The sequence below is a fragment of the Pyxicephalus adspersus genome, chromosome 4, assembly GCF_032062135.1.
Source record: "Pyxicephalus adspersus chromosome 4, UCB_Pads_2.0, whole genome shotgun sequence".
Taxonomy (NCBI): Eukaryota; Metazoa; Chordata; class Amphibia; order Anura; family Pyxicephalidae; genus Pyxicephalus; species Pyxicephalus adspersus.
In genome coordinates this window covers 38,058,499-38,082,675 of record NC_092861.1, presented here as the reverse complement: position 1 = coordinate 38,082,675, position 24,177 = coordinate 38,058,499, and the positions used below count along the sequence as shown (strand labels likewise).

At 34.7% G+C, this 24,177-nt stretch overlaps 1 long non-coding RNA gene across 1 annotated transcript; it reads left to right on the top strand.

Annotated features, from left to right (window-relative positions):
- Positions 1 to 967: 967 nt before the first annotated feature.
- LOC140328366 (uncharacterized) lies at positions 968 to 20,149 on the top strand. Its single transcript, XR_011920276.1, has 6 exons — positions 968 to 1,111; positions 5,273 to 5,309; positions 6,354 to 6,423; positions 8,032 to 8,215; positions 14,135 to 14,295; positions 16,168 to 20,149. It is a non-coding gene; the product is annotated as an uncharacterized lncRNA (long non-coding RNA).
- Positions 20,150 to 24,177: the final 4,028 nt, after the last annotated feature.

Below are 24,177 nucleotides of genomic sequence, written 5' to 3'. Positions count from 1 at the left end.
TACAGATCTAGGACCTTGGTGCTGCAAGGCCAGAGTGCTAGCCAGGTAATTGCCTAAAATGTTAGCGTATTATGATTTACATCCTACAGCCTAGAATAATTGTGTTCCCATCACTGGTACTATGATGTCACTATAGCATAGGAAATGCACAGCAATCCACTTGCATCTTTCTTGCTATTCCAGCTCATTTCAGACATATATTTTACTGCATTTACTAATATTAATATTTACACACAAGAAATACACCCTGAGCATCCGAAAACCTAAAGCTTTACAGATCAATCACGCTGACTTATTTATGAAGTGAAGAACAATTACTAAAGAACTAAGTCAGATTTTGCATACTGCATTCTTCTGCCTACACATGCCTTGTGAATTTATAATTACTACCCATAAGGTATTTGTCTTCCTTCGACAGCAGTTCATATTGTTTAAATTCCTAGTGCAATGTCCTGCTGATTGGCTGTTGTGTGATATGCTGACCAATTTTGAACCCTTGAACTCTGAGAACGGCAAGGGCTTCTAGCAGTCTGCCATCTGAACTATGTTAAGAGGCAAGGAATAGCTTTCTTCTAATGACACGCCTTTCTCCTTAACAGTTGGTGGGCGATTAAAATAATCTAGGTGGATAAAACATGTTAAAGTCGGCTTGCTCTGTGGCTAATAGAGAAGAGGCCTGTGCTTTAAGTTTACATTTGCACGTAGTCCACCTCCAAACCCCCCAAAAATTTCTTACACTCATCTATTATTTTTTTATGAATGCCAACTCAACATGAAACCAGCTCTTGACCCCCTAATGTACTGTCCACCCTGTTTAGTCATCAGGTGCTGACATTCTGAGTTACAGCCATATTAATTGCTTGATAAAAGCCATAATCCCTTCTCTTTGAAGCCCTAGGCTGATTTTTAGGCAGCACTTCAAAAGCTGCACACAACTGAAGAGGCAAATTTCCTACTGCACAGAACATTAGAATGTGTCCTATCTACATGATCCACATTTGGGTGTTCAGCAAACAGTGTAACATTGCTCCCATGTAGAAATCTTTGCAGGACTTTCACTGTGCTATATTTAACACATGATATCATCTGGACATTGGTTACCCAGATTCAGGTAAGATTTTTACTTTAGAAGTCACTAACGTTTAATTCCACAATCTAACCTTTCCATTATTAGCTAGCTGGAGGGATCATGTGTTACCACCAAATTTGTTGAATCTTGCATCACCCTCTATCATTTTTGTTTTATTTTTGACAAATACCTGGCAGTGCATTAAAAATTAATATAACATAATTCTTGGGATGTCTAACTAGGCAACTGTTGCAAATTAAAAAAAGAAAAAAAAAAATTTACTCTGACAGCACGTTGACAGCTTCATATATCCAGCCGACGTAATTAATTTTTTACTGTCTAGCAGAAAATATTTCACGCATTAGACACTGTCTGTTTGTAGGGTGCTCTATTCACTTTTGTGCTGCAGACTTTCTCATATACTGCCAAATATCCCTAGCATTAGGTAAGAAGAAAGGTTAAAAGTGTTTGAGATCAAAGTAGATTTTTTTTAAATTTCTGTGTGGACCTATGGGGCTGTTTTCACTTCCACTGTCTCATTTGCCCAGGATTTCAATACCATGTCAGGATTTGTTTGGATGCTGTTAATTTACATTAGTCCAGGGCCAATGTGCATCTTGAAGAGAGCTGCCAGCTCGGCATGGAGTATTGAAGCAGATCAGCAGACAAAAGGCACTTTAATTTTTAATTTATTTAGAATCATTTTCAATTGAAGGCCCTACAATGCTGCTGCCCAATTTAAATATTCTAATCTGAAAAAATATATAGTTTAATTAAAGAATTATTTTCATCTAATGCCAAATAAAAAAAAAATCACACATTTCTTTTTTTTTTGTCCCAGTACCTTTAATGTTTATTTAAAGTGGTTCTCCCAACTGAACACTCACACTTGTACGTTCTTCATGTAGAGGTCACGACTTGTAATAGCCGAGATAAATATACACAACCTCCTGTGCTATCCTGTGCTATCAATGTGCTTGTTAGCGTAGTGTAAAGAGCAGAAACACTGCAATAGGCACAAACATCTTGAGCGAATCTAATGCCAAGCATTTGTCTTTAGAAAAATAATTTAACAAACCACATTCAAAGACCATATGAGATTTATTTCAATAGACCCAACAGCAAAAATAAGAACCTAGAATTTATGTGCCAAGAATAGCACTGATAATTGAGTAAGAGCTAATAAAAATATAAACAGCAGACTATCCAGCAAAGGTTTTTGTTAGGTGAAGCCCTTTGAATTTATAAGCAACAGCGCCCTCTACGTGCAGCTTTCTTATTATTAATAAAATCTGAAAAGCCCATACTGTTTGCATGTGTTTCACAGGTAAAACAAACACACATGGCCATTGTAATGTTGCTACTGCACTTTGAACTTATGTTACTCATCATTTATAAACTATGAACAACAAACCCTGCTGAGTCTGGCAATACTTTAAAGACAGACCTGGAAAATGCACTGTGGCTGAAAGTAAAATCTGCTGCTGTTAACATCATTTCTATCCCTCCTAGAATATTAAATATCAAATTAGGAAAAAAAAAAAACAATTTGCTTTTTAAAATGTTATTTCTCCATATTGAACAGCAAACCAAGGTTAAGTATGAGCACATACCAGCTTCACAACAGAATGTGCTACAGAAATATTTCAAGTACTATTTAAAAACATCTATCATTTTAATCATATGACCTATAATACAATTATTGATGACATCACACACAATAAAACCTTCATTCGTATATTCATACGTGGTACATTTTTTTTGTAAAGCTCTGCTGAAGAAAAGGTAATATATTGGGTTTTCACTTTATTTTTGCTGGCACTTAATTAGGTGCCTACCCACTACTTTTTAATTACTCCTGACCAATGGTTACTAGCTAAACGTTTTACTGATAATTACAGTTTATCAATGCATGCTACATTTCAAAGTGCATTAACAATGAAACTTTAATCAATTTTAGCCTACTGTGTTGTTTCTAAATCCTTCTGCAGACCAGATAATGAGATTCTGACATGTTTCCCTTAAACCTTTAACTGAAATATATATGTACTTAAGGAATGCTGTTTCTTATGTTTACTGAGTTTATTTAGGTGTTTTGAATGACACATAGTTACTTTTCCTTTCAACCCTTCTTTACACCACATATGCAGAAGAAATATTATATATATATATATATATATTTCTGTAGAATATTGCAGCATTATTTATTTTCGTAAAAAATAAATAAAAAATAAAAACACAGAATCAATTTTCGTATAACAATACACTGCAGTTTTTTAAAATATACAGACTTAGCTATATATCTTATATCTGTATTATACTAAAATTGGATAATGATTATGCTTGATAAATATTTGCACATATTCTATTTTTTACTATTCAGTGTTACTTTTCAGAACAAAAATAATTACATAAGGACAATTTTATTTTAATCTTATTTATTTATGTTTCAACTAGTTTGCCCAACATCTGCATTCATTACATAGAATTTCTAAATGTGTGTTATATATATATACACACACAAATAGTTATATAGTGTAGTTTTTATGTATGATTTTAGGATCATAGACATCTTCTAATGTCTGTATTATTCATTTTTTTTAAATCAAAATAAAAATAACACTAAAGAAAAAATAATACTGAAGCCAACATGTTATCACCCACAGAGCCTGATAAATATTACTGCCATCCAATCCCCCTATTAATATCTGACAGTGTGTTTAAATCAATATAAACTTGTTAATGTTTCTTGTTTAAGTGATGATGCCGATAGGGTTAATCCATACAGTGTGGTGTAAGAGCAATGCGGCCGAATTTCCTTTTATTACTTTGTTCATCTGCAGAATCAAATTAAAGTAGTGAAAGACTAGTGAAAATCATTGTTTCCCTGCTCTTTGCTTGTGACTGCTGTAATCATCAAGGCTGATTTACAAATGCAGCCTTGAAGGTTTCTCAGCTTCCTGCAGTGTAGAAGACTGTTACTTTGGCACTCACACTCATGCCTTTGTAATCACCACTCAGGAAAAAAATGTGCCCTGGTACTTCCAATTCCCAGTCTCTTGATTGAACACCTCATTCTGTGCTAACAAGGTGACCAAGGTTTGTGAACGTAGACCGCAGTCAGAAAATTGTTAATGGTTCTGCTCATTAAGATTTGCTCAACTAGTTTTGGTAATTTGGTTACTCTTTAAATTGTACTCTGATTTTTTGTTTAATTTAAAGAATGATGAGGCATCAGCTCTTACTATATAGAGCTATCATACTGTTGTGTATGTCCCATATAGAATGTGCTGCTGTTATGAAATATATGAAAAGCATAGCAAGAAAACAGTTTATGCAGTCAGTGTACTTGCAACACAGCATGTTTCTATATAGACATGTGTCTGATATACTCAACATTTAACAAGTAACCTGTCTTTAATATTGCTGTATTTGTATCCATATTAAATGCACCACCTGTCAAATTTTTATTAAATCCATTACTTTATTTATTGCTGCCATAGCACCAAAAGCAGCATTTAAACATCTACTTTATAAAACATTCCTATTATCCTAAATGTAATGCATGTAAGTAGTTTTGTTATAAAATGCTATTTAAATATTGATGTTTTGTTATAGTAAATGTTTCTCATTTATTATCCTGACACATTTTTATCCCTGCTGCACTGAAAAAGTAATATGAATTAAATGAGTCTATGTCATAGTTAAATTTCTGCAGCTTCCCAAAACTTTAAAACATCATTTAAAAGATTACTCCTGGCCAATGATAGAGTAGTTTACTGATCCAAAAAATTCTAGGATGTAGTGGTTGTCTAATAATATGTCAGAAGTTCTTCGGATTCTCTTTTAATTAGTTTTTGCAAAAGTTTAATTTACATACAAAAATATAGTGAATAAAAAAATCAGTGAAATAAAACCACCAAGGTCCTATCAATCTATAATATAAATGTCCTTGAAATGAAAGAGTAAACTATTGTATCACTTGCTACTTCCTGGCATGAAATACAAGGGCTTTGATTGTTAATATGATTTTAGGATTAACTGTAATTTCTGCAAGCAGGAAACATAATCTGTGCTCTACTGAATAATATGCTTAATACTCAATTTTAGTTTCAGCACTGTGGCTTCACATGCTGAAGCTGATGAATTATGAAAACTAAATAAAATGTGTGTGTGTTTTTAACGTGAATTCATTCTTTATAGGTATTTGTGCTACTTAGCCACCCACAAAGGTATAAAGGTAGGTGAAAATGCATATATATAGTAATTTAAACTGTGTAATATAAGAACATGTTGCTTAAGATCGTGCTTGTTTCCCTGTCTTATTAGCAAATGTAAATATATATATATATATATATATATATATATAATGCTGCATCACTTGAGTTCATAGGAAATAATTATTTAATATAGTTATTTTGGTTGTGCCTGTGTAGGACTGTGTACATGCAGTGAGATGAGTCAAGGTGTTTGTGTGTATACTATTGATCCTATATAAGCTGGCCAAAAAATAATATATATATTATATATTTTGTTTCTAGTTGTTAAAATCTATTTTTTTTATTCACTCAAACGGCATTTCAAACTAAAATAAAAAATATAATTATTTGTAAATGTACATATGTAGGAGTCAGGAATACTAATAAAGGATAGTTAGGTTTTTTAACACATTCTTAAGACAAGTTAACCTGTTTGTTTTGTATTTCACCTCTGTGCCAGAAAGCAAGCATGCTGCTATCCATTCAGACACTGTAGGAAATATATTGCAATTTATTATCTAATAATGTTTTTATCAAAGTGTACTTTCTCACTGCAAATAATTAAGTGTTTCTGTGTATTTTTATTCTGTATACCGACGCCGTAAAAATCAGATTTTTTTATATTCCTAAAGTTGCTGATCTTTACATCACCACCTGTAGTCAAGCTGGTGTGGAGAAATATTTAGTGCTTTGCAGCACAATGCGATCTCACTTTAATTTTTACACTAGAAATTAGTAGCAACAATAAGTTTGGTGTTTGAAGTTTAAGTGTATAACCTGCATTTGTAAAAATAATGGTTTGCATATTTAGCTACTTTGTGAAAAGTTTGTATACAGTGGAATTATCTGCAAAGTGGCAAGAATCAACATAAAATGTAATTAAAAATAAATCAATGTTTTTTTAGAATCACCGGAGTAGAAAATGGATGCAATGATTTGAAAATTCCTAACTATACCCACAAGACTAAATGTTTTATATTCTTCTGTAGAAAAAAACTTCCCAAATATCTTTATTTTTTTTTCAGATGAAACACAGACAGTGTAGGGATGGATGGGAAGAAGTAAAAGAAAATAGACAGCTGCAGTGTCTGAAAGGTCTCTCGATTTTCTTTTTGTAAAATACGTCATGTTCATTGTGTTTTATTTGATCTGCAATCATTTATAATATGATGTAGTTTTAGTACTATCAAAGTCAGTATTTTTTGACATATTAACAAGAGCTGCCCGACATGATTAGTTATATAGAGAGGTAGGTGATTAAACCTATTTGCCAATTTGTTTAGTTCCAGGCTGAACCTAACAGCTGATGATAAATCATTTTATTGAAAATGAGATTTAAATACATGGCTGCAGGTGATATAGTCAAAGAAAGTTTTCTTATTTTCAGCTCTGATCAGTTGAAAATAATAATTTGTTAGATATACAGTTTAAGGATATTAGAAGAATCTAACCACTGAAAACACAAGAAAGCTGCTATATCCTTTATATATTTAAGATCGAATTCAAGCAAAATTGGAAATAGCTGTAAAAGAGATTGTGTTGATTTTACAAGGGTGAGCCCATATCCAGGTTTATTATTTCAGAAGTGGTTGGGTGTATATGTGTATAGTAGAAGTGCTAGGCTGTCTTTTTATAAGTTTTGCCAATTTTCCCTTCAGGATATGAATTGTTATTATATTACATTGCTGTTATCATTTTATTTGCACTCTTCCATAGAACGATTAAATAATTTTAACAACAGACAAAGATTATATTTGCAGGCCATAGCACTCCATTAATACAATACAATTGACGATTCCTAAGATAAAGTGTATTTGCAATTAAAAGGGCATGGAAGGCAGTGAAATGTAGGTTTGTGAATGTTATTTTATACCTTTGGTCAAATATCTTTGGGCCCCACTTCAATATTACCTTTAGTGGCCTAAACTCTGTTTTGAAGCCATAGTGACTCTTAAAAGCTGTGCTGTTAAAGAACCAAGTGAAAATGTATTCCTCCTGCTGCCTACCAAGTTTAATGCCACTCCAGTCTAGAGAAATCACCAGATAAAGACTTCTGCAGGAAGTGACCCCACCTGAAGTGTCAATCTCCTAGTCCCAAACAGTGTTCAGGGGTTCTTCCTACCAAACCCCAAATCACTTCTGTAGGGATCAGAAAAAAAAATCGGAGTGCAGACAAAGAGCAGGAGATTCACACTCAAAAATGTTGTTCTGCAAAAAAGTTACTTTATAATTTTAATCTGAATGAAGTCTGACCTAGCTGATATAAACAAAATTTACAGTTCCATACTTAGTAAAGTTTTTGTAGCTCTAGAGTAACACATTGTCACTATAATTAAAGCTAAACACTGGACTGTTGTTAAATGTACCCTTACAGTTGGGTTCCCTCTGCCTTGCATGGGTTAAATTAATGTTTTTTAACTAGGGTTCCTCCAGAAGTTTTTAGAGGTTCAACTGACACCAATAACCTTTTAGCTATCTGTAAGGGAGACATTCTTTCCACTAGCCAGCAATATAGGAGGATTTTTCCAATGACCAGCACAATAATGTACTGTTGTGGATACTGTAATTATAGCAGGGGTTCCCTGAATCATGGAGTTTATTTCTCCTATGTTAAAAGGGTTGAGAAACACTGGGTTAAATGTTAGTTTGGCTAGGGGAAATGGAACCCAGTACAAATACTTCACTTTTTTCTATCTCCATAAGGTTTCTATTCTTCATGCAGCTGATCTCCCGAAACCACTTCTCTTCACTCCCTGGCACATTCTAGGTCCCTGACATCACAATGCAGAATCAACAGTCCTGTATTACATGGGAGGACAGCAAATGCCTGTCTATATTCAGAAGTGTCGGACAGTGGAGCATTGACTGTCGGTGGTATAAGAAAAAGGTAAATGCACTTATTTTTTCCCTTTACACAATACGGCATTTAACATATAATGGTGTGGGACCCCCTTATATGAGTAAAAACAGCCTGTTGGGCTTTAGGTACCAAAGTAGATGATTCACCATTAATCTTAATGTGGTTCTTTGAGCATTAATTCCACATATTTTGGCCCACTTAATTTTTCAGATTGACTATTTTAAGCAATTACTCATAAAAAAAAAAAAATATCCCAAAACATGTTTAGAAACAATCACAATAAAAATGATGTTAATATCTCACATAGTCATTGGAGTTGATTTGCTGAAAATGAAAAGAGTTTTGACTGTCCACTTAATAATGGGAATTATTACTAAGTTTAGTGAATAATGTCCAACTCCACTAACTTCAGCCGTCCAATCATATGCAAGCAAATTCATGCGATTTTTGCAAAGTTAAGTATCATTCTACAGAGTATATTTCACTTAGCTTAGTGGCTGTGGTTGAAAAAATACCCAATCATGTGTAGGGAAAAAGGGTAAAAAAAATTGATTTTGCTTTCACGTGATTAGATGGATGAAATCAGCAGACCTTAATCTTATTCACTAAGAAAAGCAAAGTCCCCTTGATGAATGATAATTCACATTGCTATTGAACCAGAATGAACAGCACAGACTCCTTCATTCCCATCAAGTAAATCATCCCCAATGCTCCTTGCCATGGGCCATGGAAGGCATGGAAAGCTTCAAGTCAGCAGCGGAAGAAATCCAGCCTGGAAGGGTTTACTTTTAGATGTGTAACCTGACTATATATATATATATATATATATATATATATATATATATATATATTTATGGGCAGTTTTCATTTTCTTGGTACTTTTTTGCATTAAATGGGTCATAAGGTCTGCAGCCACTCCCTGAGAGCTGAAATAGTAATTCAAAGTAAGCAAAAAATGTGAAACTGAGACTTCACTAATCTGGCACTGCATTGTAGAGTTTTGCTCTTTTTTATTCTGATATAGAATTTTAATGGTATCTGTCCCCCCTTCAAGGTTTGATTTAATGCATTCATGTCATTTGAGCAAAGTTCACCTGTAAATGTTATCAGAAATGTAATCGGTTGCTGTGAATTTCTGACTATGCATTTTCAAGTTTGTTTTAGGAATAGACTTGTTTAATAAATGAATCTTTAAGCAACCAAAGACATTTTCTAAACTATCTAAATATAAACTCAGCTATACATTCATTGCATTTATACTCATTACCCCTATATACAGAAAGAGATGGACAGATAAGTTACATTTATGCTCATGTTCTAAAGAATAATTGGATATTTCATCACAGATCTTGACCCCTAGGAATATTAGGCCCCAATGAATCAGAATCACAATGGAATAGTCTGGAATATTTGTCTGTAAATTGAACCCTTAAGCTAAGGCCTGATCTGTGGTTTCTTACTCTTTTAGGTTGCTTTTACTCTTTTTATTTGAGTCATTGATCTCTATCTCTTCAGAGCTAACTCTATTTTCAGTATCCCATCATACCTCATTCACATACACATAATTGGATCTGATTAGAATAAAATGCCATTTGAGGGTCAATCAACCTGCTTTTACTTGTAGGTGACAGTAGTTTAATATAGCCTCTGGCTTTGGAAATTTCTTATGAACTTAGATAGTAAAATCTCTGCATATGATTATGGCCCATTTATTGAGGACATTATGAAAGGATTTTGCTTTCCATGTTGACTTTATGATTTTATTCTGTATCTTGATGAATACAGATTTTGCATTGGATGTGGAATAGCAAGTAACAGAAAAGGAAATTTTGACTCAGTTCTTAAAGATTTAATATAAATTTGAGGAAATGAGCCCTTACTAAAGTGGCCAATGACCTCATCAGAGCTAGTCTCAAGGCAACTTTTCCCTGCTCCTTCTCCTTGATCTTTCCTCTGCTTTTGACACTGTTGATCTGTTGACACTGTTGAATACAAATCATGCACTCCATTGGTATCTGTGACACTGCTCTCTCTTGGTTTGCTTCTTATCTGTCTGACCGCTCCTTTCAAGTTTCTTTCAATGGTAACTCCTCCTCACCCACTCTCCTCCATGTTGGTGTTCCCCACCCCACCTACTAGATTGTAAGCTCTTCGGGGCAGGGTCCTCTCCTCCTGTATCACTGTCTGTATTAGTCTGTCATTTGCAATCCCTATGAGTGAGAACAAATCTATCTTTATTGGTTGATAATAAGCCCTAGTTTATAATAGCCAAATAAAAAAGAAAGGAAAGAGGCAGACTACCTAAAATTCCTATTTTATGTATTGATCTGTTATTGGCCTTTGGGTTCCTAGGTCTGCCTACAGGCTGTAAGGGAATCCAATTCTTCTTGTTGATTTTTTCATTAGCAATGGCAACCTGCAGATCCTTTCTACCTCTTTTAACAAACATTGTGAATATTCCCAGACAATAACATACAGTAAAGGGCTGAAATGGATACTTGCTGAAGTCTCTATCTGAACCCTTTGCAGCCCTTATTTAGTTCCCCAAAACCAAAAATCCAAATCTAAAATATAAATTCCCTAAGTTAAACTGCTGCATATTTACATGCTATTTACTCCCTTGTAAGTGCCATTGAAAATTAAAAATCTTTATATATTTTATCAAATTTAAACATTTTCATTATATAGAAAAAAACATCTAACCTACAAACATTTATGCTTGGAATTCAAAAAAGAGTTCTTACAGCTACAACAAAAGACTCCCATATAACTATGCGTTAGCTTAAGAGACAAAGCAGCAGATCTGCTTAACTTAAAGCAAAGTTTGTTTTGGACAGAAGAAAAATTGTGATAAGTGATAAGTCACTGCAATGAGTCCCTGATGTTCCATGGGTGAACTGTGTACAAATTATCTAGACACAAACTAACAGCCTTTAAAATATTAAAATAAACCTAAAGATCTACCTGTTGCATTGATAGCAGAATTCAAAATATTAGAATGGTATGTTTCATTTTCACCTAAAAATGGTAACATATCAGTAAAGATTGTACCTATTTAGTCCTGTCTATAACAAATTATGTACAATAGGATTACATTTTTAAACCCTGTAACTTTAAAACCATATAAAAGCCACATTGTGCAGGTCTAATTTAAAGTGAATGAACTCCGATTGGTTACTATTGCTTACACCATTAGGTTAACATACAGCAAGCACCTAATGACCCACTACAGTTTGATAATAATAATTACTAATTAAAAATTACATTACTCATTAAAATTTACATGTCTTCTGGTACCCATATGCATACATGTTCCTTATCCAATATGATAATAGGAAGGTTAATTATAACTATTAAAATGGAAATTACTTCTTACACACTATTCCTTTTTATGGTTGGCCTGTGCAGTCATAAGTGTGTTGTTGATTTTTCTATATTAATTGTGGAGAGTATAGTACATACATATGCATGCATATATGATTGTCAGGATAGGACACATTTCAGGAGGTTACATTGCCATGTGTGTAAAGCACAAAAGCACTCCTTATATAAAAACAACTATGCTTTCAAAATGTCATGTTGGTTGAAGTTAATTTTGGAGATGGACTTGAAAACTTTTTCTTCCTTTAAATCTTTGTTGTGGTTGGGTTCTATAAGTTGCTGACAATAAAAGTATCTAAAATATATAACTAACTTTATCCTTGCTTTTACTGTGTTTCACAGGCACTTTTGCAACCAGCATCCTTATTGGGCTTCTTATAAAGCTTTAATGGGTTCCACAGCTTTTATTGCCACAGTTTTGCCTGAATGTCTTCCTTCTTGTTTATGTGGTTTCACTTTATTTACATTCTAATTTGCAAAGTCTTTGTCCTTTTCACTAAAACTCCACACTCAGCTGCACCTGCTGATATATCATCTTTTATCTGTCTATATGTCCATGGCCTGATTCTTCTCAGTGCTGCCTCCTCTTTGTACTATTCACTTGTACTACTTGTTCTCACTATAAAGCATTCATCCCGGTTGCTGCCAACTACTAGAGCTGTTTTCCTCTGTCAATGACTTTACATCCTGCCCCTGTAGAGCACAAAGCGTATTCTTAAATTCTAAAGTTTTTCCAAGATTATCAAGTTGGTTTAATAGAATGCGTACTAGCAGTGCTAATTTAAAATAAAAAACTCACTGCCAAAAGTTGAGCTCCTCTGCCAATTTTAATTAACTAACTTATTGTAAGTGTATACTAACTCTTTGCCAAATGGTTTGTAGTACATCAGTAACACCATGAACCCATAATACATTGGAAATGTAAAGAGCATATTAGTATTTGAATCAATTGAATAGGAAACCCGTTTAGCTTTATTTCACCTACTGACAGTAGAGGGAAAGCCAACGCAAGGTATAGTTATAAAGATAGTTATGAAGATAGTTAAAAACGTAATCTTATTTAGTATGTGATTGCACACATTTTATTAACATGCCAGGTCATTGCAAACAATCTTTTGAGCTAATTTCAAGTGAGAGTGGAATGAATGAGTGCTGTACACACACTTCTGTTCTAAGCAGAGGGGTAGGGGGAGCATGATCAAATAGCACCCCTCTAAAGAAAAGTACAGAAAAGTACTGACCTCTATTGGAAAGTAGAGCAGTCATTCCAGCTCGATCATTCATCAATATGCAACTAGGAAGATTGATTAACAATACTGGTGGATCGATGTACACATGGTAGAATTTCACCCAAGACAAGCAGGACCATTGACATTGTCTTGGGCGACAATCATCTGGGGTGTACGTAGCTTAAGTGGATGGAAATGTCAAAGTACCATAGCTAGCTAGAAATGTGTATGTTCTACTCTGAAGTATGTTAAGCTTCACACAACTACTTGGTTTATGTAAAGTCCCACTCCTCAGATATTCCCGCTTCCTGTCTAAGAACTGACAGCAGGTCTGGAAATATCCCAGAAATTAGGCATCCCAGAGACAAAGTAATGAGATGTAGATAATCATACTTCAGAGATTTGACAAATATGTTTTATTTATAAAAAAAGACATTCAGAGTTAAAAAATAATAAAAATAATAATATTACTGTATATCTGTATATCAAGGAAGACTCATAGAAACATATAGGTTTTACATAAGATAATGCCCAGTAAATAGTTACTGGCCACAAGAACTGGTCCTAGAGAATTGGAAGATATATTTCAAAGCAGTAACATAAAGGTTGTCATTGTCTGGATGTAGGCTATAGGATAGACTTTCAGTGCTGGAGAATGAAGGTCTGTGATGGAGTGTAGCATGCTATGTAGCAAAGATGGAAAGATGGAAGAAAACCAAGATTCTTTGATAAAGGTACATGTATCCATTACCTAAGGGTAAAGAATATGAAAAACTGTTTTAGTGTTTTACATGCACAGAGCAGATTTATACTTTCTTCATCATCTTTCATTACCTGTACAGGTTATTGTGTGAAATCCTGTTTAATAATAATAATAATAATAATTCTCTGAGACAAGCAATACACAAACTTCATATGAAACATATTAGCCAATTAACACATTCTGTCTTTTTTAAAATAGCACCGTGGCTTGCTGTCAACTATATTATCATTGTTATTATTATCCTATGTATTTATATTATGCAGCGCTTTACAAAGTCCATAGTCACATCACTAGCTGTTCCTCAAAGGGACTCACAATCTAATGTCCCACCAAAATCAACACAGTCTAAGGCCAATGTTAAAGCAGACCTTTCACCACATTTGTTTACTTTATGTAAAAATAAATATATATAAAAAAACTTTCTAAACCCCTCTTTTTTAAAAAAATAGGAGAAACTGAATGGGAAGCCCTCAGCCTCTTGGGATACCTACATCATCTCTACCATACCTCTACCTTTCCTCTACTGTAAAAGAAAAACTGCGCAGTGACCCTTTTTTTATTTACAATTTCCAGAAGCACGTTACCTGCAGACTGGAAGATTGGGTAATATAGGAAAAAGAACCAGAAAGAAGATGGCCACACCCAGTGTCCAGTCCATTCTGGGACGAAGAAGGAAGACAGGACAGTGTGGGACTAACGATCATGGGGGTATCGATGGCTTTCCATCTATAAAGGTAAGTGGTACTGTTAGATAGTTCCATTTTAACCTAACTGCCTGTTTTTGTTCTGTGGGTGGAAACTGGAATGCCAAGTGAAAACATATTCAATGCAAACTGAGTCTTGACTTGATTCGAACCTGGTACCCTAGTGCTGCAGAGGCAAAACGTTTTTTTTATTTAAAGCCTGTAAAAGAAAATATAAATGTATGCATAAAAATATGTATGCTTCCAAAATATCTACTGTATCTGCCTTTACCCCCACTCTGAATTCTAATTCAGTAAGAGACAATGCCATGGTTTATTGTCTACCTGCACATTACCATTTTAAGCACTTTGAGTCCTATTAGAGGAGAAATATTAGGGCTGCCATTGATAATTTTCTTTTTATCTGTTGGTTACCTGACTTATGCTGATTCCCTTTGTTCATATTGTGTCACTTACTCAAAACTAGTCTTTAAATCAAGTGTCCTTTTTAGCATACTTGTTTTCTGGTTATGGTGCGAGGTACAAAAAGCAAACAGTAAAAAAGGCCTGGAGCGACCGAGGGCAGGAGGTAAAGCAGAGGGCAGCCATGACAAGAATGGTCAGGATAGGTTAAAGGTACAGGGCTAAACAGGAAGTGGGGGGAGTCAGAAATTGTAGGAAAAGTACTTTCCTCCAGCTTGCCCAATTTTGGATGGGTAGGGTAGGTAGGCTAACGTGCTGATTGGGGTCCTCGGAAGACATCTTTAAAGGTGTGTGTGGTAGAAAGAGGAACCATCTTGGGTGTTGGATCTCCAGCGGTTTACTTCATTCTGGGTTACCTTTTTGGTGACAATAGAAATTGGGGGCTGTGAATAGTGTAATCATGTTGTAATCAGTATAATCAGGGGTGGGAGAAAGGAAAATGGGTAAAGGGAGAAGAAGGGGTAATGTTGAGAGGGGTAGAAAGAGAAGTGGGAAAACAATCCTAGCTCCCTTGGCTTGGCCTGACAGCCAGGCAATTAGCATCTGAAAAATACAAATTTCTAATGGCAGCGTCTGTGTATTTCCCAGGAAAGGTTTCCTTTAAGGTATGGCAAATAATTAAACCAAAGCCAGGCAGCTAACCAAGAATTATTTAAGAAATCAGATTAACCATTACATATATTTATACATGATTTTCTTTTATTTTCTTTGGACTTCTCATTCTGCAATGAAAAAAAAAAGTCACCCCTTCTTACCAGTTGCAATGCACTTGTGCTATTAATAGATGTATTAATCAGACCATTGGAAAAATATTCAGTAAAGGAACAATCAGGAAAATGTATGACCTTGATGGAATAGATGAAAAACATATAAAAAGGAGAACCTCTAATGAATGTGATTGGCAAAATAAAATATGCATTTTTAAACATTTCACAGCCATCATTTAGGTTTTCTAATTTTAATTTTATTCCAGCATAATTCACACTTCACCTGCATTTCTATAGAGAATGCTGTATGTATCCTTTGTTCTTTTTACATAACCATGCAAATATATTATTTACACCTATGTGCAGAAAATTGAGAGAATATGTATGTGCACAGCAAGATTCTAAAACAGAATACTGTGTGAAGCTAATAGGTATGAATATCACATATATTTTATGCTGCTGCAACTGTTTGAATAATTGAATTAAGAACAAATTAAAAGCAAAAGTAAAAACAGAAGAGATATTAAGAAATGTATTAAAGTCAATAAAATGTGGAGTAGAAAACTTCAAAGTACAAAAGCTGAGTTATAATAACCAATATCCCTAATTAATATTAGCATTGGCTAACCCTACTTCTTTTTGTTAATTTTGGGGAGATCAGGAAAGGGTTATAACCATGCACAGATTTTCCTATGTCTTAATTGAGAAGATTGTTTTTTACTTTCTTTCCTAGGAAAACCCCAGCTACGGCAGCTTTCAATGGAGCAGGTATCAATATTAAAACATTTACCCTCATCTACTGTTACAGTGACATGTGAAATGTTATAGAATTAAACTTACTTCCGGTAGCAAACTGTGAAAAAAATAATTTTTCAAATTGGGACACCTAAAGTAGTACTAGTAGTAGGAAGAAGTAGTTATGTTGCCTAATTTTTTTTTCATAGTTATTCAAATTGGGGAGGGGGAATTGGGAGTCTCACAAGCTTTTAGGCACCACAAGCATTCCTGTAGAATAGAATATAATGAAGAAAGTTGCATATCATGGCATACAGTAGGCATAGTGAAACTTTAGTTACTCTTGATTACTGTATGCATACTGGGGAAGCTGCTTCTTTATGGAAAAAGAGCATCAATCTCCATTTTAGGGTGAAGTGAAAGAGGTACTGAAATATTGGATGGCAGAGGGATTAAAGTGGGTTGTAGCACCTGGGCTGCTCCCTTGTGCTCATTAGGACACATACCACCTTCCCACAGTTGAGAAGTCTGTCATGACCGTGGGGCAGGCCAGTGGATAGTGCCAAGTTCCAACTAAGGAGAAGACTGTCTTAATAACATAGGAATGTATGAATTGTATTAGATGCCATTTGGATTGAGCAATGCCCCAAACATATTTTGGAGACTGGTTGAGTGGTACTTAAGAGACTTGACTTTTAAATTTGCCCTGATTCACTTGGATGCTATTGCCATGCTGTAAAATCATCCGAGGCACCTGACAGACAGTAAAGACCAAAGTTTAAATCTAAAAAATGTAATCTAGTCTAATGCCTGAATAATAGACACTGTTGAGTCTGATGAGGTTTCTCCTGATCCTTCCAAAGTGCAGTAAGTAGAGATCTGGCTTACTAATAGTGTGCTCTTTTCTAGCCCTGGTGGCTGATTACTGCTTTAATGTGAGTGTTTGCTAATGAAATTTTTCTGTTCAGGCTTTATAATAATGCCAATTTAAACAGACTTGGAGCTATAATAAAACAACATCAAGAGGGAAACAAGTCGAAGTCTGAGGCATACCAAACCCAACCAATTGCAGTCCTTTCAAATTGTTGTTAGTCATCATTTGGAGTGTCATACATAAATATTCATGCATTTTATTCTAACTAATGGTAAAAAAAAAAGTTAACATAAATACTGATAACAACCCACTGATTCCTTGACACAGTCAAGCTTAGGGCCTTGGAAGAAAATTGATTAACTTGTTTGGACTGGCTCAATTACACCATTCATTACAAACAAGGATTTGTAAAAATAATGTTAATGCCCTATTTTGTTTTCCACAAGAGCAACCTATCAGAGATATTGACTAAAAATTGGGAGACAAAGAAATATCTATCCTGCCACACCTAAATTCTACACCAAGGCTTTAGGCTAAAACTGCAAAGGTATGGCAGAAACATTTCCTAACGTTTATGATTTCTTGCCGAAAATCGGTAAGTAGAAATGTTATAAAATGCCACATAGATCATGTGCACTGCTTTATTAGTGGGAAGGATTGGAGCAGAGACCAACTAATATATTGGTAGGTGCAGCTTAGAACGAACATCAAGAAGTTTTGCACTGGTGATTTCCAAGAAAGTGTTTCTGGAGGTTTTCCAAGTTGTTTATTAAATTGGTGGTCATTTCATTCCCAAGTGTAAAAGATTTTGTACAGCTAAACTTGGTGTAGAGGTCCAATATTGACATAATGGGTGTCAAACATACAAGAACTTTAGAATTCACAAAGATAAAATTGAACTAACTGTGCCCCTAACCATTATTACCAGTGATCTTTACAAACCCTTGACCATGGACTTCCTGACCATACAGGGGATCAAAAAATTTTTACTCCTTCATTTTTGTTGAGTATTTCACTAAGCACACTACCAGTACTTCTCTTACCCCTAAGACCCAAATGATCCTTAAACCTAAACCTAAAGCTTTAAATAGACCTTTTAACCATAACATAAGCCATTAGCCTTAAATTGGAATTACATTTTCCTCTTCTTGCCCTCTTGGAGGCACCATCCTTTTCACCTGGTTCTTTGCCCGATTTAGGGTCTTACATCCTCAAGATTGGACAGGCTGGAATGACATAACTCCCAAGTATAGGAGTTTGCTCATTTCAGCACATTCTACAGATAATTGCATAAAAGCATGCAATTGTGTTTAAAAAAAAGGATTGTGGTTATTTCCCATGCTTTGGAAGACTGAGTATAATTTTCATTCTGAAGTCTGGTAGTGCATGCCAGATTGAGAAGCTGAGATGATCAGCGGTGTGATCAGTGGTAAAAACTAAAAAAATCACTTGATACAAGATCCTCTGCTAATAGAGCTAGCATTGTTCAGAGTGTTTTTTTTCTTTTCATTTATAGTGCTAATCGAAAGAGTATAGTAGGCAGGTTGGGACCCCGAGAAAGGGGGTAAAAGGGTATTGTGAAACAAGATTCAGATTTTCTGTAATGTTTGGCTAACTACAAGAACACAATGACAGAAAAAAAATGACATTTATATACTCTAAAAATAAAGTGGTTTGTATTTAAGTAAATAAAGTTGCAACTTGAATGCAATAGGCACCTTCAGGTGCCTTTATGTATGGTTTATCTCAGCAACATTTACCTACCTCTTTTGGTTTGCCAAATGACCAACATTTTACAGAGTGACACACTTCTACCTTTTTATAATACTACTACTAGACACGATCAGCAATCACTGCAGCACTGGTTGCCAGGGCTACCGGTAGTTTCTCTATACTTTGGTCATTGTAAATCATGTACCTATATTCCTAATATCAAACAATTTCTTATTCTGAAGGACAGACAAGTTGCTGATATTGAAATTCTGTCTGTGTGATATTCATATTTGTGGCCATTGTTACATTTTGGAACAATGATGCCATTGCTTCAAAGAAGTGTCAAGGAATGTATCGATGATAACTTTGCCAAAAATTACAAATCCATAACCAGACACATGTTGGAACAGCATAATAGAAACCCTAGGTGACTTCATGTTTAAAGAATTTAACAAAATAAAATCTGGCTAGGAAAGTGATCAGGAATGGAAGCACATGTAAAATGGACTTTTAGACTTTATATTTTTGATCCATTTGGTTTTAAGAATAGTTTTGAATATCTGACCTTTATTTTGCAGCCTGCACTATTAGGTATATGTCAGCTTTGCTTTAATAATACATAATACATCTCGTTTTCTAAAGACATAGCTTACTGAAATAGGATATGTATGGAGAGTTGAATCTAAAAAATAAAAAAGAGGGAATGATGTATGATAGAAGATATCACTTTGTAACAATCAGATAGTAATTTTCCTAAAGGTAGCAGCTGTGGATATTCCTATGAACACTTTTAAGAAAAAATGAGGTGCCTTTTATATTGTACAGGAGACACTGACAGCTAACAAAACCAAGCAGTCTTTTATAGTAATTACTACTAAAAGTGTTGGTCTGCTACACAGTTCTGTGTGGGCAGAGGCTTGCAATGACTCAATTACCAAACAATGCCACGTTAGGAAATTAAAGTGTAGTTAAAGTCATATTGTTTCAATTTATATACATCTTGAGAGGTTTTAAAAAGTGTATGTCCTGATAACTATTGTCACTAAAGCCAAGAAAGAGAGCAAATCCAAAAATTTCCATTGCCCCTGCAATAGTAATTGAGACAATGCCCCTGATTCATCAAGCAGAATCGGATGATCGCTCGCGCATTCGTATTCGCGATCCGAAATCGTACGCCGTCGAGCTATTCAGCAACTGAAAAAGCTCGCGGCCGGAGCTGCGCATCTCCGGCAGCTTTACACTGGCGAGCTTGTATTAAAAGTCACTGTTCCCCTAAACAATCATTCTTTCTAATGGCACACACATTACCCTTAGCCCTAAAAAAAAATGTTTGCGCTGTTTAAATGTTTTAAACATTTATGTGCGCTAAGAAAAAAAGCATATTTTTAAATCACTTATTGATGAATCAGGGGCAATATCTTCCAATGGAGGCACTTGTTCCAGTGACAGCTGTCCTAAAATGAATTTTTTTAAAGAAATTAAGTTATAAAAAAATTCCCAAAATTGACAGTCAAGGTTTCCCACTAAACCCAAACCAAAATGTTGTCTCCAGATAAACGTAAGTGCCATTCACCCTTTGCACCCTGGGGTGTCAATGTGAAGCTGGTTTATTTCCATTAAAGTTTGACTCCCAGTGTAACAAGAACATTTGTTGCTCTTTATTTTTTTTTTAGGTAATTGCATTGGAAATTATGAACATTTTTCACTGATTTGACTATTATTACCTAACCAACATTTAATGTTTATGTCTCTCGTTGGATTCTAGTGTTATTCGTATTTTATTGGTACCCTTTTATTGATAATGTGCACTAAAATATGTGATATTATAATTCAGATGTTTGCAATGTGTTTAAAAATAATGACTTACCAGAAATGAGAAACACCAGTTACAACATATAAAGAAAACGCATTATCAGCCTTCAGGAGAAAAGAGGAATTATCTTTGAATTATATTTGAATAGTACAGTCCATTTTTCATTTGATTGATTCACCAGCAAATCTTTTACTCAGGTGGTATTGATGTTTCCTTTAGTGATTTAGAGTGTGTCACTAATGGGATTTTAAACCACTTAGAAATGTGAGTAGGAAGCTTACATGTGTCATTTTTGTGTGAGGTGGTCCAGCACCCTGTTCTCTATTGTTAACTCTTAATTACTCTGCCTATTTAAATCATTCTTTTCTGAGTAAAGCGTTGTAAGTAAAAGAGATAGTTATTGTGTTTTTTACATTATTAAATGAAGAAGCCCCATATGAATATTGAATTAGGTTAAAACTAGAGCCTAGGGATTTCTTGTGAGTGGAGTGCCAAGGATGCGTTTCAGCCTGAATAGGTTTTAGAATTTAGAAGTGAATAAAACTACTCTCTGCTTTAAGCTGATTGTAGGTGGATTTGCTTGGCTGAATGGGTCTCCATTTCTGCTCAAAAGAAGAATACCCTTTTGACCAAGATGAATAACATTCAAATCTGCTCTTTAATTTTAGAAAAAATGTTATTTCTTCTTTTTTGTAATTTTGTGTTTAAACTTTAGTTTAGGAAATCAAGTTGGCAAAACAATATTTGTAATTTACAGCAATATTTTCTGTAAATAATACAAAACCGATCTGACATAAATAACTTTTATACATCTATTTGACATTTTGTTTTTATGTGATTGTCTGTATATCAAGTGAGTTTGCAGCATTCCTTTCTGAGTCCTGAAATGTTTTCCTGGGTAAGAACTGAAGTTATAGGTGATAAATTGGCATGCAGGCAATTTTACATGCTCTGTACCAGGAGGAATTTCATTTACAAACAGAAAACAAACAGAAAATTGTTCAGATCTAAAGACTTCATCTGCTGTTCTGAAAAGTTGAAAATATCATGTAAGCATGTACTTCTGGAAAACTTTATGTATTTTTATGCCCATCCTTTTGATCCTCTATTTTTTAGCTCCTCCAAACTGCACAGCTAGCAACTATAGTCTGGCACTGCACTGATCATGTGATCATTGGCATATAAACCGGTAGAATCACAGCAAGGACCTGTTCATTTTGGGAAGCATGAATCTTAGTGAGATAAACTGTTTTCTAAGAACCTGGGGTTATCTAAATGACCCTGGATGAGTGAAAAAAACTTTACAGCCACAATGTATACAGACAAAGCAAATGCATAAGCACACCCTGAAAGTGAACATACAGCTACTTAATAAAGTAGAAACATTCAGGGTGTAAATAACAGTTTTTCTATCGTAAGAAAAAACTGAAGTGTCTACCTAATTGAATGTACTTGAAGTGGGAGAAGGTTTTATAACGCTGTCCAAGCTTTAGTTAGATTTACCCTCTCTTCCGGCTCTCTGACATCTAACTAGAAAGGATTTAGGGGGAACTCTCCAACCACGATAGTACGGAACATCAAGTCCCACTGTATGTATGCCTATTGTAGATTTTATCTTTTTATCACTTGGTTGTGCAGTTGACAACATTGTATGATCTGAGTAGTTGCAAGCAACAGTAACAAATTATTTTATTACAGATTGGTGTCTATGTGTCATATAATGGGGGTGGCTGACAATTTGCCCACAAAAAGAAAACAAGCCCTTTTTGCAACTTAGAAACAGAAATAAGACAAATGTAATTTAGTTCAAAAAGTACTTACTTTTTCCCCCACACTAGTATGACTTTTTAATAAGTTTACAACACCTCATACCCTTCTAGCCTCAGCAAAAATTAATGAAGCTGCACAATGATTCTAAGTTTAAGCTTCTCATTTTTTTGGCTTGTAACCTTTCATTTACATTTGTTTTTACTTTATTTAAACTGTCAAATGTTATAAATCATAGCAGAGAAGTGGAGTCATGTAGTCCTTTTTGTGTCTACTTTCCACATTCTGTGAATATTGTTTATAAGTGAAAGTGTTTAAGGCCATTCTGCATTTTCTGCTGTGTGAGTTGCCATTGTGTTTGGCAACCCAATGTACCATTGTATTGGGTACCAATAAAAATGAGCAGTAACCCAGCATACTCATGTCATCTGCCTTACCACATGGAGACACGTACAATAACATAACGCAGGTTAGTAAGCATTTACCAGCAAATCACCAGTAATAAACTGATACAGATGCCAGATCTAAAGACCGATAAGCTGCAATATATTGGCATGTTTGGGCTTGGATAAGCTGTAAATATGTATTCTCCAGGACTCTCAGTAAAATACCAGCCATGGTCCAGGTGCCTTTCTAATACACGCTCACTACACCCAAGCCAGCAGAGCAGCTATAGCGACTACTGGTCAAATGGCTAATGTTGAGTAGTGAAACACTTAATCAGGACCACCATCAAAAATTTCTGGGCTCCCGTAGTAAGTAAACTTCTCATCCCCCCTCTCCCATGCCCAAAATCTGATTGGGGCCCAGTACAGAAGCATCCCTTGTCCCCTCCTGATGGTGGCACTGCACCTAATACTCCAGCTGAACTTTAGTACCTGTGCATGCAGAGACCAGAACAGAGATCTTGTTTCTGTAAGCTGATTCTTACTGTGCATCAGTCAAACTAGACTTCCTCAAGACACTCCAAAAATGGATTAAACTGTATGGAATGAAAAAATTGGATAGGTAGATTCACGATATAGATATGCACTGATGAGTGAGTATTGTTTTTTTTATACATTTTAAATTCTATTTATAGTATAAAATGACAATTTCATTAACATTTGATGTGGTTTTCAAGGCTGATATAAACAATGCACTTGCTGATCTTTTATAATGCTAGTGGAAGAACACTTGGTGTGCTGACATTTGTCAATGCCTAAATGAGTATTAAACAAATGATAGACAGTTATTAGTTCTCCTGCTGAAAAAAAACACTCGCACCTAACATATATAAGCCATGGGAAAAATCACTTGGTATTTTCCTGTGGCAACTGCTCATAATTTGATGGAAAATTGATTAATCACACATTTAACTCAATTCAAGATCCTCTGCACTGTAATAAATTATGGCCATTAATCAATAAGTACAAAGTAATTCCGGGAGTCAGGAGACCTGCTGGTTTCTAATAGAAAACTTGCACTCAGGCCTATCTGCCAGTGACCACTTCATCTGAGGTATTTTGCACCTGCCTCAATCCAATTAGATGACATAATTAATGAACCACAATGCACTTGATAATTTGTTATACAAAGGTAAAATGTGTTGTGGCATATCCATTAAATTGCAATCCACAACACTATAGAACATATAGCTGTGATTTATGTTTAGCACACAAAAAAAAGCATTGGTATGTTTTAATGCAAGCTGGTTAATCTATTTATTAAATTTGTAAAATAAATCTATAATGTGAATTTTATTTTAGGATAGAAAACAGCCAAAACAACCAATTCCAACCAATTACATAGGCATATCTTTTTTTATTATTATTACACAGTATTTATATAGCGCAGACACA